The 20,529-nt window shown below is 36.1% G+C and overlaps 1 long non-coding RNA gene across 1 annotated transcript in view; it reads left to right on the forward strand.

Moving 5' to 3' along the window:
* Positions 1-9,413: 9,413 nt before the first annotated feature.
* Positions 9,414-20,529, forward strand: part of LOC106727027 — a 19,840-nt gene continuing 8,724 nt past the window's right edge. The window contains exons 1-2 of the long non-coding RNA XR_001363177.1: positions 9,414-9,424; positions 14,230-14,233. This is a non-coding gene — a long non-coding RNA (uncharacterized LOC106727027). The remainder of the gene's footprint in view (positions 9,425-14,229; positions 14,234-20,529) is intronic.

Here is a 20,529-nt window from a genome sequence, read left to right on the forward strand (position 1 = left end):
TAGTATACATTCTTTCTAAGGTTAAAAAAATAAAAATCCCCAGTTTTACCTGAAAATTGACTATAATTTTGTAGTGTCCTATATGAACATTTTTATTGCCACCACTGGTGATGAAAGCAGGATTTGAGAAGGTCTGGTATAGGCCTCAAAAAAACAAATAGGTTCATTTACTACATCCCAGGAAAAGTATTTCCTAAAGGGACCTCAATTCTTTGACTCTTCATTAAGCCATTCCAGTGGCTTAAGATCACTTGCTGTGACCTTGGGGGGGGGGGGGGGGGGGGGGGGGGGGACAGAATAAATATATAAACACCTGTGTAATTTGTTACCAAAAGGACTGTATAAATTTCTCAGTTAATAAAACAATTTTTACCAACATACATTTACTCAGAAGGAAGAGAATTAAGTAATGCAACATATCTACTTATATTTGAGAATATTCTAAATGTCAATCATAACCTCTAATACAAACCAGCTCATGGAAATTAAAAATGCTGATTTTAGAAGACATATCAGAATTCATGGTGAATTGTTTTTATTCAGTGCATTTGCTAGAGCTAAAGCTGAGTGTTTTTCAAGAGAATACGTATGCTTTTAATGTCCCCCTATACTACAAAGAGCTCAGGCTTCTTTGGCCAATGTTTAGAGACATTCGGAATCACCTCTTAGTTTGCAAAGAATCTTGACTTCTCCAAGGATTACCCTCCCCTGGATTTGAATGTCGTTAGGGCTGCTTACTTATGTAATACAAATGTGCCTCATGTCTGCCTACTCAAAGGTGCTACCTAAAGGTCCTTAATAATCTTTAAAACTGAATTAAGAATTCTCACTTTTATGTAAGTGAAATGTTGTTTCCACTTTCTTTGTTATGTCACCCTGAGTAGTCTGGCTACTATTACTGAATACCACAGACTGGATGGCTTATAAACAACAGGAAACTATTTCTCACAGTTCTGGAGGCTGGAAGTTCAAGATCAGAGTGCCAGGATGGTTGGGTTCTGCTGAGGGCCTCTTCCAAGTTGCAGACTGTCAACTTCTCATTGTGTCCTTACATGCCAGAGAGCAGAGAGAGGAAGTACACTCTCTCCTGACTCTTAAGATCATGATCTTATCTAATGTTAATTACTTCTCAATGACCCCACCTCCTAATACCTCACTAGGGAATGGGTTTCAGCATATGAATTTGTGAAGGACACACTCACTCCATAATAATCCCGAATAGGTGAGAAAAGCACTATTTCATGCAAAATGGAGGTCCCTGACTGTGGCTCTACAATCCCTCTCTCTTAACAAAATTGTCCCTGTGTTTTTGCTCCATCGTCCAACCACTGCACTACTTATCTCAACTCAGTTGAAAATGGTCTGCAGAGGGAGAGACCAAGATGGCGGCAGAGGGAGAGACCAAGATGGCGGCATAGGTAAACACAAACAACAATCATGCTGGGTGTTTTGGATTTACTTAATAAACATAGCAAAAGTACAATAAAACATTTGCATTAAAAATAAGTGTTATGATAAAAATAAATATTATATGCATGGGATATTAAAGCAGACAGACTAGAGTAAGAGTAGCTAATTCACTCATTTAAAAGAGTTTGAAAAGCCATCAAGAATACAACATTTGGACTGAGTCTAGAAGGATACATTTTTCAAGTGGGTAGATTGAGAAGGACTTTTCAGAAAGAGGTAGTAATGTGAGCAAGGGGCATGGACAAGAAAAAATCTGGAGTGTGAGTAGACCTTGTGCAGAGGGGCACAAGTTCAGCAAAGGTTATAGTGGTATAGGACAAGAGATGTATCGAGGAGCAGGGTATAGAGGGACATGTCTTTCACTAGGAAATTTTACCCTTATCCTGAACTGGCGCACACTCATACACAGCCCTTCACAATAAAGGACTGCTTTTCACAGGGTGCATAGGTGAATGTCACCTTTAGATATATGACCAAATTACATTAGTTAATGAAAAGCCATTAGCTTTGTGTTTCACAAAGTTTTCCCAGAAGAACAGATGAAGCATTGCAGGAATTTAAGGCTGGAGCTAGAAGCATATCAATTAGAAGACTATTAAGAGTCTCCATGAGAGATGAGGAAGAACTGTGGGCAGAGAATCCAAATTGCTTTAAATTCTTTGTTAAAAGAGTTACACACACACACACACACACACACACACACACACACACACACACCCCAACTCACTACAAGGAGCCCCAGGAGACTGCATCATTGATGGAGGAAACACAAGATCCCAGGAGGTGAAATGTTCACTGCCAAAAACCACACAGGGTCTTCAATAGAAACCCATAGTTGGCCCGTGATACACAACACAACTCTGCAGGAATATCCAGAACTTGCAGTTTTCAGAAATACTGATAATTAGCGTGGCTCAAATCCCACCTTCTAGATACTAATTCTGTATATTTCTACCATTCCATAACAATAAGGACTTCCACTTCCAGTTCACTGCTGAGCTCACCTCTACCTTGCTATTTCCTGAAGAGGCTGCTGGCCACGCAAACATAGATAATGTGATCTAGAATCCAAGGAACACCATTTGGAGACAATCCAAATTAGTGACACCCTCTGCCTCTTTATAATAATGTCATACCACCCACTGTGATTTTTTTAATGGAAAAATACTCTTTTAATATATATTTTATTGATTTCAGAGAAGAAGGGAGAGAGAGATAGAAACATCAATGATAAGAGAGAACCATTCATCAGCTGCTTTCTGCACACCCCCTACTGGGGATCGAGCCCACAACCCAGGCATGTGCTCGTGACCAGAATTGAACCCAGACTCTTGCAGAGTCCACAAATCAACGTGCTATCCACTGAGCCAAATCGGCTAGGGCTATAAAAATACTTTTTAAGGCCATTTAAAAATACAGAGCTCTTTGGTCCTATAGTATATCTACATCTACTTCTCCCATCCAACAATTCCATCGTCCACCTTCCACTGACTCTGCCAGCCCATAACAGAAAGCCATGAACTGTGGCTAGAAATCAAAGTGATTTCCCCAGACCCACTATCAACTTCCTGCAGCTATTTTTGACTCACTTGGTCATTAATCCAACAAGATTTAAACTTTGGGTCAACTCTCATTTCAATTTCTTCCTCTGACTTCTCCAATAGCTGTTCATAAATTTTGCCTCTGCTCATATCTTTGGGTCCTGGCTTTCTAATCCCCTGCCTCACCACCCTCCTTATGACCTTGAGGGGGGAAAACATTCAACACACAAGAAGTCAAGGAAAGCCTAGCCTACTCCTGTTCAATTTTGGAAATCAAGAATAAAAAAATTAAACAATTTGAGGCAAATATACTAACTTAAAAAACTAGGATTTTTGTTTGTTCTTTTGCTAAGGGAAAAGAGAAGAGTGAAATATTAGTCTTGACTACAGGGATCAGACTTTATGCAGTTGATGGCATTGATCTGGAAAACTAGAGAATATTAAAAGAGGCAGCTAAGAAGAAAAGAGCTATGTGAACCAAAGCTTTTCAGCAAGAGAATGGCTTCATCTAGTTCTGTGATGGAAGATTTGGGAAATGACATGAGAAAAACAGAAAAGAGAACCTAGACTACAGTAATGGGGAAATGTGCTGTAGTTTGGGGGTCACCATTATAGTCTGAGTGATAGCGAATCTCAGAATAAAAAAATTTGCTGTTTAGAATAAGAATATTAAACAATGTTGCAGATCTCTGCCAGGTCATGAACACTATTGGTATAAATATATTAAATCTATTTTTAAGGATCCTTGAAAAAAATGGAGTGTGAGATTTGGCATCAGTGCTTGATTAAATGTCAGAGATTTAATCTGGAAATAGGGTAATTGCTGAAATTGGTTGAAAAACATCCTGTTTCACAGGATTATATTTGTATAAAGAAAACCTGAAACAAAAAGTAGACTAAACCTCCAAAGGTGGTACATAAAGAGGATAATAGAAGACCTGGGCACAAGAGGCTCCACTGCCAAAGAAGATGGAACAAAAGATTATGCCAGAAAAATATTTTGAGAAATGTGCCACAGAAGAATGTATAGCATAGCCACTGCAAGCCTGTGATTTAATATGGCCTATGAGTCTGGGCACCTTGAGTTGAATGTAAATATAAACATGCCAAATATAAAATATTGGCACAAATATAAAAATGATTGAGCTGAGGAGGGTATGAATGGCAGGTTACTATGACAGTAAGTCATTGATCAGTATGTCATGTCCAATGGCATTTGTTCTATGATCTCTCCTTAGGTTCAACTGAGCAAAATGATAATATCAAAATGGGAAGCCACCCTTTATGGAGCACTTACCACTAGACACTATGCATGTGAGTTTTCATCTGCATTATCTCATTATTTCCTGGCAATAAACTTATGAGATCCCTACTTAACAACGAAGAAAGTGAGGCACAGAGAGGTAAAGCTAGATATAGAGCAAAGAATAAAACAAGAATTATTTCAAAGTCAGTGCTGCTAAGACGTTCACTATAGTGCCTACATTTTATTGTTTTCTGCTCTCTTGTGAGATTGATAACAATAGTGAGAATGGCAAGAATGGGTCAGAAGGATAAGAAAGTGTTTTAATCAGAATTATATTTAACTCACGTAAGAGAGAACCCCAAACCCTGTGTTGTTTGTTTGTTTGTTTAAAGACAGAAATTTCTTTTTTGTAAGAGAGAACCCAAAACCCTGTGTTGTTTGTTTGTTTGTTTGTTTGTTTGTTTAAAGACAGAAATTTCTTTTTCTCTCATGTGAAAGAAAGAGTTAAGTAGTCTGTGGCTGGGAGGTGAGAGGGCAGCTCCACATTGGCAAGTCACCTCTCTACTGTCTTGCTGCTTCACTATCTTTAATATGTTGCCTCATGTTTCCAAATGGCTGCCTGAGCTCCAGCCAAGGAGCACCTAGGAAGGGACAGAACGGAATGTGGCAAATGACATGCATGTTGTCTTTAAAGTAACTTCCTAAAAGTGGTTGCATTGCACTTCCACGTACATCTCAATTGTCAAAACTAAGACCCAGAAACACACCTGGCTATGAGGAAATACTAGAACAGGTAGCATTTTATTTTCCACCAGCCATATAATCAATTAAAAAATGAATTTTGTTACTAAGGTAATAGAAGAGATCAGATTTGGGGGAAGTAAGATGGCAAGATATGATTGGACCAATGACCAGACATAGAAGTAGAGTAAGGGGAGGAGCCAAAGAGGCCTTGAGTGTTCCGCTTCCTGCTGATTAGAGGGAGGGTATTTAATGCCTTGAGCAGAGATAGGGTAGGAAATGAGGAGAAATAGACTTGGGAAAGAGCATGCAAGGAAGAAGGTGAATATGACATTAGAATTATCATATGGTTGAATAATTAATAATAATTAAATCATTATAATGGTGGCTTTTTACCACTATAACTGTAGAAATATGTGTAGAAATACGTATCATATACATATGACATATGTAACTTTAGAAATATGATAGCAATTGTAAATCCCTTTAAAATGTGTAAATATTAAGCATTCAAATGAATATAAGTATTTTTTTCCACTGGAACACATTAAAAAATGTAAGCATCAATGAACATTCCAATCATTATTCTTCAGGCTTAATGATTACTGCATTTAAAATGAACTAATTACTAAAACTCAGTAAAGGGATATGTAAAGTGCAGCATAGGAAATATAGTCAATAATATTGTAATAACTATGTATGGTGTCAGATGGGTACTAGAGTTATTGGGTTGAGCATTTTGTAAGATATATTCCTAAAACTAATAAATAAAAAATTACTTTTGAAAAAACAAGTAATACAACATTCTAGTTCTTTAATGGATATTAGGAAGATGAGGTTTTGAAAGGAAGAAAAATGGACATTCTTAAATCTAAGGTATCAAGCCCAGAGTCACTGAAGACAGCCTTACTGCCATTTGCCCAAGTTCAGGAAGATCTTTCAAAGAGATGCAAAGGGGGTAACATGAGCATGGAGTGATTAACTAGCTTTAATCATTGGTTAGCTGATATTCCGTGTGCTTTGCTCCAGTATCACCTGGATGGAGAAAACAGCCTGCTAGAGACTGACCTTTGACCAAATGTAAGGATATTGTTATCTTTCAATAGATGCAGGAAATATAAAGACGCTCAGTCAGATCTTTCTCCCCTTTAATTGAGAAGCTTTTCCAGGGTGTGAATCATATCTTTCCATCTCTGTTTCCCCTCTGCTGGGCTCAGCAGCTGTCACAGAGCAGTTTCTTGGTATAGAGGGTGGGGAAAAAGCAGGTTTACAGTTGTTCTATAGAAAATGATATAATAATTAATAAATAATAATACAAGAATAAACTGTTTTGCATACTCATAACTGTAAACCTACTTTTGCCCCACCCCGTATGTTTTGTTGAGAAATATTATGGAAGTGTTTTGCTCCAATCAAAATTTTGCTTTGTTTTAAAGACCTGGATGGCATCATATCAGCATTTGTATTCCTGGACCTGGAAGAGAGGATGTAAAGTTCCTCAGATTCTACCAATTCAGACACATCCATCTGTCAATGTCATCTCCACATTGAAGGCTTCTCAGACTATATCAATGTTTCCATCCTTCGGAATGCCTTAAGATTAATGCAACTTTGGTGCATGCAAAGTATTATCTCATTCAGAGGTTCCAACTCAGCATCAGTGACACACTGGCTGAGCAATGCATTGTGAGAAGATGGGGGTTTTCAGGGAACCTAACAAACAAATATAGACTGAAGACTGTTATCTCTTATATAGCCTTATCTTTAGTGCTGTGAAAAAAAATATGGACAATTTCATATTGCGTTAACGGTTCTCCATTTGTTAGTCTTGTCTCATTGTCTATTGTAAGCTCCTTGAGGGCCCAGACAGTCTCAGGTTTCTTGACTTCCCTCACATGGCACCTAGCTCAGGGCCCACAAGAAAGCCTCTTGGTAAACCCAATAACTGTGAGAACTACACCATGGTGGTTTATTAACTGGCTAAAGATCTGGTGATTACCAGAGAGGAGAATGACCCAACACATAAGCAATCTTTAATTTATCTTCCCAGTTACATTCATTTTCAGATATAAAGATACTGGCCAGATTTCTTAGCAATAAAGTCAACAAAATACCAAAGAAAATTTAGAGAAAGAGAAATCTATCTTCTTCTATAATAATAAAAGGGTAATATGCTAATTTTCCCAGTTACATTCATTTTCAGATATAAAGATACTGGCCAGATTTCTTAGCAACAAAGTCGACAAAATACCAAAGAAAATTTAGAGAAAGAGAAATATATCTATAATAATAAAAGGGTAATATGCTAATTAGACCAGACATCCTTCCAGATGTCATTCTAGACATCCTTCCGGATGAAGCCGGGGCAGGAGGGAAGGCTGGGTCCCGGGTGCCTGCCAGCAGCCGGAGCAAAGCCCAAGTCCCGGGCGCCAGCCACTGCCGAAGGGAAGCCTGGGCCAGCCGGGGGAAGGAAGGCCTACTCTTGCACAAATTCCATGCAATCAGGACTCCAGTACCTTATAATTCCTAGAGCAGCTGCCTAGAAGGATCTGGTCAGACTCCTACCGCTCTGTGCCCTTGTTTGCACTCTTGTTTCCTTTATTTAAAATGGAAAGAGCAATACTGATTAAATGTCTGAGTAGAACAGCAATGAATATCTTTTCAAGCTCATTTAAATCTGCCCTAAACCATTAAGTAAATTGTCTCATACTCTATAATTACAGTGAGCTAAAGTCATATTTATACTCAACACTAAGACATTTAGCTTTCACTGGCTAAACAATGATCTGGATGCCTTAGGAGGTTTTTAATGGTTTTTAATGGTTCTCTGGATCTTCTTCCAATACTTATTTTTTAATCTTGATGGTTAAAACATTAAACTATTTGAAATTTATACTTATACTGTGCAGTGGTGATATCATTTCAATATTTTTCCAAAACTATCAATAATTGTCTCCCCAAATTGTGAAAACACCCATTTTTACCCATTTATTTGAATTGCCACCTTTATCCTATACTATCTTGTCATATATCTGTTTTTAGATTTGCACTGCCCAATAGTAGTCTCTGTGATGATGGAAATGTCCTATATCCGTGCTGTCTAATGTAGTAGCCACATGTAGCTAGTAAGTATTTAAAATGTAGTGTGACTAAAACTAAATTTGTCATCTTATTTCATTTTTAAAATTTTTATTAGATCTGTTGGGGTGACATTGGTTAATAAAATTAGATCAGTTTAAAGCATACAATGTTATAATTCATCATCTGTATATTGTATTACGTGTTCACCACCAAAAGTCAAGTCTCCTTCCATCACCATATGTTTGACCCCCGTTACCCTCCCTCTTCATTATCATCCCTCATCCCCCTTTTTATCTGGTAACCATCAAACTTTGTGTCTGAATTTGTGTTTGTTTGTCCTGTTTGCTTGTTTGTTGCTTTCAGCTTTATATCTGACATATGAGTGAAATTATATGGTTATTTGTAAAGATATATGCCCTTTATATGCATTGCAGCAATATTCAGGGTGGCCAAGACATGGAAACAAAAGAAATGTCCTTTGATAGGTGATTGGATAAAGAAGATGTGGTCCATATAGTATATACAGTGGAATACTACTCAGCCATAAGAAAAGATGAAATACTGCCATTTGCAGCAACATAGAAGGATCCTGAGAATACCATGCTAAGTGAAATGTTATCTTATTTAGTTTTAATTCATTTAAATGTAAATAGCCTCATGTGACTAGTGGCTACCATATTGAATATAGATTATCTAGTTATCTACCAGCACTAGACTGCTTTGTTGTTTGATTTTATTTATAGTAAAGCAAGCACCATCATTATTCTTTATTATTTTTAAAAATTTGAGGCTTCTCAGGTGCATTTAGTCTCCCCGTCAACATTTAAAATAGGCTTATTAAGTTAGCAAAAAAAGGGGGCCACAGCAAGAGACCTCTCTGGATTAGAAGGAAAGGGGGCAGCTGACTTATCAAATTGAAAGTCTCCTGGGTTTTATTGTTTACTGTCATTTATTTCTTATTCCCAAACATTTTCTATTATGGGCTAGAATTTTTTAGTAGATTTTCTAATTGTGTATTTCTTATATAAGCAATGCTGTTGGTTTTTATATATTAATCTTATGCTTACTAAAATTATTTTATTTCTAATGTTTTACATGTCATCTGTAATGTGCTATTTTATTAACTCATTAAAAAGAGTTCATTGTTGTGTCATATGCAATAAACTTGCTTCTTCCTTTCTAATATATACATAACTTATTGCTTTCCCTCCCTTTTTACATTGGCTAGAAGTGCCAGAAAGTTACTGAATACTAATCATTCCACATATGTACAGAGTGGAAGAAAGGATCATTTTAAATTATTCATATAAATATTGCATTCCTGAGGTCTATTTGCTTTGTGAATGTACATATACTTTCCTTCCAATAGCCCTAAAGGAAAAACTTGGCAGACCTGTGTGTATCGGCACCATCAGCATGCAAAGCTCCACAAATACGGGGTTTCCAATCCAACACCCACTACTTTTTTTGACAAGAGACGATGATGGAACTTTTCTGCAAGGACCGTGCGTGCATCAAATAAACAGAGCCCCAGCCCAGGACTCTTAGTTCACTTTGTGAAATCAGGAAACAGCATTTTCACCTCTTCTATGGGAATTCCCTCTGGACATCAATTGCATCATTATTGAAATTGCATGCTTTCCACTGGATGCAGCAAACACATAGTGAGTACTAATACATGCCTAGCCTTTTATGTTGGCTGGGCTTCTTTTATGGAGTTGAGTAAGACATGTTCTTGTCTTTAAGTTTCTTACCATCTACTAATAATAACCAATATAATTCCAGGTACATTAACATTTCATATGTTTTTCTCATTTGATTCTCAAAACAACATTATTTTATGTCATTTTTATAATACAGAACTTAAGGCTGGCTTTCTTGCCTTCTATGCAATGATAATATTATTCAGAAATCCAATGACTTTCCATTATAACCTTTGAGTATATCATCTTTTTAAAATTTAGTTTCAATTTTTGAAAACTCCCTTTATCTGGGAACTTGACCCCTTCTACTGACCCTTTAATCTCCTCTTTCATCTCATTTTCTACCACTTTGCCTTCTTATTATACTTTTTGGGAAATTTTATCAACTTTATCCTCCAAATTTTAATTGCTATGATATTTTTCATTTCCTGGAGCCCTTTTTCTAACTGTCCCTTTTTTTATTGTATCCAGTTCTTATTCGATGGAGACAATATCCTATTTTCTCTGTCTGAACAAATTAATAATATTTTTCTGGGTTTTTCTTTAGCTTTGTGCATTGTGTCTTTTATCTCTGAACTCCTTAACTTTGCTTGTTTTGTCTTACCTTTTGTGTTAGAAACTCTCCACAAAGCCCTAAAAAGTGTGTGCAGAGTCCGGATTTGTCAATTGGCATCCTCCATTTCAGAATTACTGGGTTAAACCATTTGAGGGACACTTAATGCTTAGTGCCTATAAGTTTTTCTTTAGTTGGTCAGTTCCTCCAGAAGAAAATACCAATGTCCGGCCTTAATTACGTAAATTTGGCTGCCTGCTTTCTCAGAAGCAAGTGGGGTAAGTTAGAGAAAGTTATTACCATTTAGTGAGCAGACTTGCTGTTTATGTGGCTTCTTCCCAAAGCCCAATGAACCTGGAGTCCCCAAGCTCTGAGCTCCTCCGATGCAATTCTCCAGGGAGGGAATAAACTTCGTCTTCTGCTTGGGTTAAGGGAGAAGCAATGAACCAGCATCCAGAGCAGAGTAGGGTTTCTAGGCTCTAATGTGCTTCTTGTACAGACTTGCAACCAACCTTCCCATATTCAGTCCCTCCATGGCCCTCAGGACTCCCACGTTGAGTGGTCCCTGTGCCTCCCATTCCTGGGAATTTCCAGGGTCCCGCTGCATGAATTGATTTAAATCTTGGCTTCCCTCACTGGCAACTTGTTCTAGATGCTGAATCCATATGCTTTCTATCCTCCGTATCCTAATACTGCGTTTTCCTCTCTGTTTCCTTTGTCTTTGTATATTATTATCTTTTTCATTCATTTCACGGCATTTTAGTTTAACTGGATCCTTCAAGGTTTATATTTCAAAGGACAGCCAGGACACATGTTTACCTCAGCTCCCTCCTGAAACCTCAGCATATACACAGAGGACAGAGGTTTTTCTCCCTTTATCTTCTTATCTCCTATCTTGCATACAGTATAATAGTAAAACAATGAAATAAACTTTTTTTAATTGAATATGTGTGTTTTAACATTTTGTTTTGAAATAATTCCAAACTTACATAAAATTGACAACACTGAATATTGCTGCAATGAATATAAAGTGCATACCCTGGTATATCTTTACAAATAAACATAGTAAAAAGAGTTCTTGTTTATCTTTTATCCAGATTCACAACATTTTCATATTTGCCACATTTTATTTATCATTCTAGATGATAGATAGATAGATGGATAATAGATAGATAAAAGTATAAATAAAGATATGTGTATAATTTTCTTTTCCTAAACCATGTGAAAGTGGTCCATGCAGAGCGCCCCTTTTCACCCTTCATACTTAATGCAGACTTCTTAAAAACAAAGAAATTACCTTATATAATCAGAGTATAATTATCAAAATCAGGAAATTTAGCATTGGTAAAAGACTTTCATGTAATATATACACGCCTACTCTAATTTTATCTACTGACCCAATAGTGTTCTGATCCTTCAGTACAGGAGCTAGTCCAGGACCACATATCAAATCAATTTACATGCCTCTTTATTCTTTTAAAATCCAGAACATTTATTTAGCTTTTGTCTTTTATGACATGAATGTTTTTGAAGAATATAGGAATTTTATTTAAGGTTGCTTAGTTAGGCTTTGCTTGCTATTTCCATCTAAGTAATTTAAGCATTGCTCCTTTGAATACTATCTAGGTGTTGGTGTGTCATTCTCCAGGTACCATATCTGGAGGCACCAGTTGCCCATCAGTTTGGTGGTGTTAATTTTGTTGGGGGGGGTATTATATTATATTTTATTTTATTAATTAATACATATTTTTATTGTTGCTAGTACTAAGTGTTGTTCATTTTGATCATCAAGTCAGGGTGTTGTTCAGTTTCTGCATGGTATAGCTGCAACAAGAGCAACAGGTGAGGAAATGATTGAAACAATGCAAATATCTTGCTCCTTCTCAAACTTTTCTCCTTAGCTTTGAAACCCATGGATAAGTTTTATCTTAACACCATCTATTTTAAAAGCTAATCTTTGCACCAGTGATTTGATACAATACCTTTTCAGACAGTTCATTTTCACATGAAGTTGGTTCTATTTCTGGAGTTTGCATTCCAATGGTGTGTTTATGTAACAGTGCCACATACATTTAATTATATTTCTTGATTTTCAATGTCTTCCTAGCCATTCTTGCAGGTTAATTTTCAAATGAATTTTGTTAACAATAGGTATAGTTTCACAAATAATCATATTGGGACTGCATTAAATTTATGTCATCTTAAAAAGAACTAACATCTTAATGATGTGGAGACACCTTTATTCTCTAGGATTTTTCAAGTATACTATTATGTCACATGTAAATAGAGGCTATAAAAGATTCATCTGGCCACTAATATCTTCCAAACCCTGAAGACACAAACATGTATGGTTTGGAGAATTTACAAGAAGCAACAGAGCAGTAATGCAGAATATTATTGGAAACTCACACACACATACACATAGACACACACACACACACACACACACACACACACACACACACACACTTATTTCCTTGAGAAAAAGTCATTCTGAAAAGAAAAGAATAATATTATTAATAAAATTTTAAGATTAAGAAAGTGATAACTTATAAACTCAATATAGCTCAATATAGAATTCTGGGTTAAATTAAAGAAGGTCTTGCTCAGTAGAGATCATAGCTATAAGGTGAAAAAATCCATAATTTATATTATAGAGAAATAAGCAGAAAGATATTCATGTCAATGTTTTGGTTAGTGTTCCAACCAGTGGAAAAATTACCAACAAGTAAAAGATAAAACTATAGATTGTTGAGTAGCTTAATCGATGCATTAAGAAATGTCGATGGTGTTTTTGCTTCCCTCCCCCACACTGCATATCTATCAAACTGCTCATCCTCATATCATCAGTTAACCAACTTTTCACTTTCACAGAGCTTGGCATCAGTTTATAATGCAAGGCCTCTAAAAGAAGTGCACACAGACAGTTCAGTATCTTTGCTTGCATATTCTGTGAGAAACTTTATACTTCATTGATATTTATAATTTGAGAGACCCTTGAAAAAAAATCTCAGGATAGATCCCTTAAATGTCAACTAAATAGGATTTTTTGTCTTCATTTTATATCTGCCACGTCTAAGCTTCACAGAAAAGCCTTATTCTTGGTAATATAGAACTTGGGGTTGACCTGCTCTATCCTACCCACTTCATATATGTCATGAGCCTTGATTACAATTTCTTGAAGCCTTTGTTTTGCCAAACTGGAAATTTCTCTTTCATCGGTCTTTCTCAGACAAGAGTAAGATGAAATTAGGAGGAGCCAGAGCTAAGGTACTTGAAAAACTAAAGGATGATCTGTCAGAGAGAAAAATATAAAGAAATAAATAAGGAAAAATGAGGGAGAGAATTGAAGTGAAAGGATTAGAAAAAAAATATTTAAAATGAATAGAGGTTTCCCTACTGGTTTCTTAGTAGTATGATTTTCTTTATTTCTTTCTCATTTCTAGAGAAAATAGTGCTGTTCTCATGTGTGTACTTCACTAATTACCTTCCTAAAGCCTTAACTGAGACAGAGAGCAATTACTCATATATTGCTGAGGAAAATGCTAGAGGCTTAACCTCTGGTGAGAAGGCTTCTTTCCAACATGTCTTTTGCCATCTGCTCTGCATGCGGTCGCATTATTGACATCCCTAACCAGCATACACAAGTCATTTTTTTGCTATTTGACTGATGTATATGTTGCATTCTTATCTATCCTACCAGAAGTGCATTTGCTAGTGTAACCCTCTCAGTTCATTACAACCTGTCACTGAAAATGGATTGCCTCATTGCTACAAAACTCGTGTTCACTGCATTAGCATAAGGGTAACAGCAACCGCTGATATGAAACATCTAAGAAAGTGAGAGACATGAAAGAGGGATGGATGGATGGAGAATCATTTAGAATAAACTAGGCAGGTTCTTAAATAAGTCAGATCCTTCTAGAAAATTTGATGAGAAGCTGATGATGGTTTCAGACCTTTCTGGTACAAAAATGATGAACTATTTTGGTTAAGCACTCACTCTATGGCCAATCTGTACATTTTTATCACCCATTCTGATCTATTCTGAAACCCAAAGAGCAAATGGCCAGGCTTACAGTTATGTACCATAACTTAACACCTTCCTACTTTCTCATTTCTCACTACCAGAGCATCAATTCCTTAATGCCACCAAGTGCTCTAGTTCTTAAAATGTCTCCTCTCTCAAGCTATTATCTTTCTGGCATTTAACTTGCTTATAACAATATCTACCTAACATGTAATAAAATTGTTTTGTATTATTGAATTTATTTTATGATTATCTTTGTTTATGACACTGAGACACTAGATTTATATTTAGAATGATGACATACAGTTTCTAAACAACTTTATGTAAGCAGAAAAGAGTGAAAATAAAGCAAAATATTAAGCAAATAATGGATATGGAAAAATTGTGAAGACTGTACTCAATGATAGAAATTTTAGGAATACCTTCTCTTAGAAAAGAAAGTACTGATGTTAATAAACCTGATTTCTAGTTTAGGCTCTATCATTTACTACTTGGAAGATATCAAAAAAGTCATGTACCTATTTGCCAATGTTACATCTGATAAGGGCTTAATCTCCAAAATTTATAGGGAACTCATACAACCTAACAAAAGGAAGATAAACAATCTAATCAAAAATGGGCAAATGACCTAAATAGATACTTTTCAAAAGTGGACTTTTACAGAAGGCCAAGAGACATATGAAAACATGCTCAAAGTCACTAATCATCAGAGAGATGCAAATCAAAACAACAATGAGGTACCATCTCACACCTATCAGAATGGCTACCATCAACTGACAAGTGCTGGTGAGGATGTGGAGAAAAAGAAACCCTCGTGCACTGCTGGTGGGAATGCAGACTGGAGCAGTCACTGTGGAAAACAGTATGGAGTTTCCTCAAAAAATTAAAAGTGGAACTCCCATTTGACCCAGTAATCCCACTTCTAGGAATACATCCCAAGACATCAGAAACACCAATCAGAAAAGATATATGCACCCCTATGTTCATAGCAGCACAATTCACCATAGCTAAGATTTGGAAACAGCCTAAGTGCCTATCAGCAGATGAGTGGATTAGAAAACGGTGGTACATCTACACAATGGAATAGTATGCTGCTGTAAAAAAAGAAGGAATTCTTACCATTTGCAACAGTATGGATGGACCTGGAGAGCATTATGTTATGCGAAATAAGCCGTATGGATGGTGGAGAGCATTATGTTATGCAAAATAAGTCAGTTGGAAAAAGATAAATATTACTTGATCTCACTCATTTGTGGAATATAATAAACATAAACTGATGAACAAAAATAGATTCAGAGACATAGAAGCATCGAACAGACTGTCAAACCTCAGAGGAATGATGAGGGAGGGTGGTAAAAGAAAAACCATAGGACTTGTATCCATGCATAAGAGCATGACCAATTGACACAGACAATAGGTGGGCGGGGGTATGAGCTGGGGGGTTGGGAGTGGGCAGGGAGAGATCAATGGAGGGGAAAGGAGACATATGTAAAACTTTCAACAATAAAGAATTTTTAAAAAGTCATGGACCTTCTGTGTGTTTCAGTTGCTTCACCAGTAAAAGAAGTTGATCTTAAACAATCTTTCAGTACATAGTAATAGCCACCATTATATGAATACTTTTATGGGTCAAACTGTGTTAAATGCACTATGTAGGAACTTTTGCTTGATTTAACTTTTACAACAGCCTTGCAAAGGAGACATTGTCACTTTTGTTTTAGAGATCAGGAAACAGACTCAGAGAGATGAAGTGTCATTCTCAATACTACACAGCTTGTTACTCATGTAGTTGGGCTCAAGCCTAAGCTGTGTTTCCATCTTCCTAAGGGTAACCAACATCTTGGACCTATTACAGTACTAATGGAAACTATCATCCTGCAAAATCTCCCTAAGAACTCAATTCAAAGGTTCCTAGAGCTGTATTAACAGGAAAAAAATTACAAAGGGCAACATTGTTTTATATTATTTTTAAGGCAAATTTTAGGATTGGAAAAGTAACATACATTTACAATATAAGATGTAGTAACTACCGAAAAGTATAAAGAAGAAACAAAAATCAGTTCTAATTCTACTACCCATCAGTTACTATTTAGCTATATTTCTCCATGTCCTTGTCTCATAAATGTATATTCAACTGCCTAACCCAGTCCCCGAAATAGTGGTTCCTCAGTAAAGGATGAATAAAATTTTAGCTAATCTTCACTCAAATGTGGATTCTAATGAACAAAATAAACTAGTGAACAAAATAGATCCAGACACATAGAAGCATGGAACAGACTAACAAATTTCAAAGGGAAGGCAGGGGTGGGTGGGTGGGTGAGTGGGGAAAAAATTAACCTGGAAACTTATATGCATACATACATAGCCCATAGACACAGAAAATAATGTGGTGAAGGCCTGGAAGGGGTGGGTATGGAGTAGAGGGGGTCAATGGGAAAAAAGGGGAGCATTGGTAATACTTTCAATAATAAAGATACATTTTTTAAAAATTTTAGCTGGTATCTTCATTTCTTCCTACTATCCCCTCTGCCTAGTTAACTAATATAATAACAAAAGTACTTTTTTTTAAATCACCTAAAGCATGTTGGTAGATCATTTTTTTCTTGAATAACAGAAGTACTTTTTTTAAAATCACCTAAAGCATGTTGGTAGATCATTTTTTTCTTATAACATCTCTATAAGGCAAATACTGTTTTATTATTACTGTTATCCTCATTTTATAGATGAGGAGACAGAGGCTTAAAAAATTAAGCAATCACCTTGCTCAAGGTCATACATCTAACACACATGCTGAGATCACTTTCATAATGAAGCCTATGCCTAGAATCACTAGTCAGAACCATTTTCATGGCAATAATTCAGTTTAAGTTAAGCACACATAGCCCCTGAAAAGCAGCCCCAGTGTTGCATATACCACATAGAGGTAGGTGTCCAAAGCCAGGTAATCCAGAGCCTTGGCAAACGTTCCAAATTATTTTTCTCCTAATCCTTACTAGAGAATACTAAGACTCTCACATCAATTGAATGCTAAGAATAACCCTGAAAAAACAGAGATCCCCATGTTAGATAAGGAAACAACCCTAAGTGTATATCAGATTAGCTTTACATAAGAAAGACCTAAAAAAATTAAGAGAAATAAAAACTAAAAAAATTACACATCAAAAAAAGGGCCTCAAGGAAATGTCAGAATATAATTCCAGGTATGTTGTCACGAACTAATGACTACATCTTGATTTGTTTTTTGTTTTTCTTCAACTGTAGAATATGACTAATAAAATACAAAGTTATAACTCTATTTAAGTTGGCCCTCTCTCTACAAATAGACTGAGTCAAAACAGACACAGAAAACCCATCACTATGCAGTGATGACTGATAAATTCTTCAGTATAAAGAATTTATCAACACTGTAACACTGCATCCAATTATATTGAAGTCGACTGTCACAAACAATGCATTAGGCATGTTCAGTCAACCTAGCATATCTAGAGAAAAGGTTACTGAGACAAGGGATAGAAATCACCAAGCATCCTAAAAGTTAAGTCATTAAAATTTCAAAGAAAAATTTATTTTATATGTCTCCTTCTCAACAATAGGCTTTTTAACTAAATAATTATCTGTAGTACAAAGTAGTCTAATCATTTATTCCAATGTTGAATTCAATTTTGGGTTATAATATATGTTGAAATTTAGAAGAAAACAGATTTTCATCAATATCCTGGGAAGTGGTTTAATGCTTGCCTGACTCCATAGGTGAATAAATTATTCAAGATTGGTTGTCTCTGTGGAAGCATAGAACAGACTGACAAATCTCAGAGGGAAGTGTGTGCTGACAAATCTCAGAGGGAAAGGAGTAGGGGGGACAGAAAGACATTAACCAAAGAATTTATATGCATAGATGCATAACCCATGGGCACATACAATAGTGCAGTGAAGGCCGAGGAAGGGGGTGGGAGTAGGGAAGAGGAGATCAATGCGGGGGCGGGGGGACATCTGTAATACTTTCAACAATAAAGATAATTTTTTTTAAAAAAAGATTAGCTGTCTCTGAAAAATTAAAAGTTACTCTAAATACTTCATTAGATGGTATATGTGAAAGTAAACAGTTCAGATATGTTTGGACACAAACAAATCTCACTGAATCAATTCTCTTCATTCCAAATAAAGGCCCTAAATATTTCTGAGGATTAAATTTACTTTAAAGCCATTCAATGAATAAATTAAAGGAAATCTTCCAACATCTTTGAATCTAAGTATTATACAGTGAAGTCAATAAATTGATGGTATGCAAAGACTTTCTATGTCAAGCATCTCTCTTAAAAAATAAATTTCTACTTGTTTAAATGAGTTCAAAGAAATTTGCTCAATGTAAAACATTCAGATAAAGTTCCTAACCTATCTTTGCTTTCTGAAAAGGAAAGATGTTTATCTCTAAGATTTAACTGGGGAGGGGGGAATGTGGTCAGTACATGTAATAATAAAATACAGGAAAAAATAATTGCAGGCTATTTTTTTTAAACGTCCACATTATATGTCATTGTGATTTGAAGGAGGTTTAGCTTCTCAAGATTCTGATCACTATTACACCAACTGCATTGTGTAAGCTGCTACCTAACCATGCAGAGCCATCATGACTCAAGAATTTTAACTCTTCAAGTCTCAGTAAGGTACCTAATGCTAAGAAGAAAAAAATTCTATAGTATGTGTTTTAAAATTTAAGTAAATTTTTTAAATGTTTGATCAGAATAGAGATTATTAAAATGATGTGAGTTGGGAACCAAGAGAATTTGGGCCCAATTAAAGTTTGACTGGAATCGGAACCAAGACCTTTTAGTCTGCAGGCCGACACTCTATCCACTGAACCAAACCAGCTAGGGTTCAACTTCTTTTTTAAAAAATCTTTATTAATTCAAATGATACTACCCTCCAGTCGCCCATCTAATTGAAAGCCTGGTTTTGATTCTAGGCTGAGATTGACCTTCCTGGAGTATCATCACTTCGTAAACCATTCCATAGTCTTACCTTTCTGTTAACAAATGTTTGGTGTGGGAAGATGTGGAGTAAAACAGCTAAGAGTGTGTGCTCTGTGGTGGATTCAAATCCCTCTGTACCAATACAACCCATGGGAGCTTGGGCAATTTACTCAACCCTTTTAAGCTCTATTTTTAATTCTCTGTCCATGGGTTTGTAAAATAAGAATTTTAGAAATCTACTTTATAATGTGGTTGTGAGGATTATGAGATTAAACACACAATATAAATGTTAATTTTCATTACTGACTTGAATTGATTTATGAAAATTAAACTGGATGAGTTAGAAACCACAATACTTATGCAGTCTAATCCCATTTTCATTTACTATCTGTATGACCTTAGGCAAAACGTGTCTCATCTCTAAAATGAGAAAATAATATCTGTCTATCCTCCCTGTATCTCGAGTGTTGTAAGAACCAAATAAAATAATGTACATGAAAGTGCTTTACAGTTATATGATAAAATATAAGATACTTTTGTTAACCTATAACCTAAGAATAAAGGCTTAAAGTGTAAATCAAATATCCAAATGAAAGGGCAAACAGTTACACGAGGCTGTCCTTTACTGACTTTTCTTGCAGCCCCACCGAAAGGTTTTAGGTCACTTTAGGAGCTTCCTAAAGCATTGCCTCAGAGCACGAAACCAATGAATCTGTGTTTATCACTCCTTGTTTCAGCCAAGAACAATTTTTTAGCCAAATTATAACTTGAAGGAAAGGCAGACACAGCATATTTCTGTACAAATAGACACACATCTCTTTGAATCATGAGCTTCAGAGAAGTTGTTCTGACTGGTCCTCTTTCCAGAGACATAAACAAATAATAATGAGGTTTCTTCTGATCTGATTCTGTACCTTTACCAGTGACCAAAATATATCTAAGGGAAGGAACTGAGCAGTACTGTCAAGAACAGAGGATGTTAGAAGTGTTAGAAATGCAATAGAGTATGAGGAAAGAATAGCAATGACTTTCATCCTGTTACAAACGAAGTCAGAATACTACACAGAGAATATAATCCTCAAAAGTAGATGCAGAGACAAATGGCAGGGAGGTGAGGGGGGGGCGGGTTAGAGAGCAACTAAAGGACTTGTATGCATGTATATTAGCATAACCAATGGACACAGACACTGGGGT

The sequence above is a fragment of the Myotis brandtii genome, unplaced genomic scaffold (genome assembly GCF_000412655.1).
Source record: "Myotis brandtii unplaced genomic scaffold, ASM41265v1 scaffold350, whole genome shotgun sequence".
Taxonomy (NCBI): domain Eukaryota; kingdom Metazoa; phylum Chordata; class Mammalia; order Chiroptera; family Vespertilionidae; genus Myotis; species Myotis brandtii.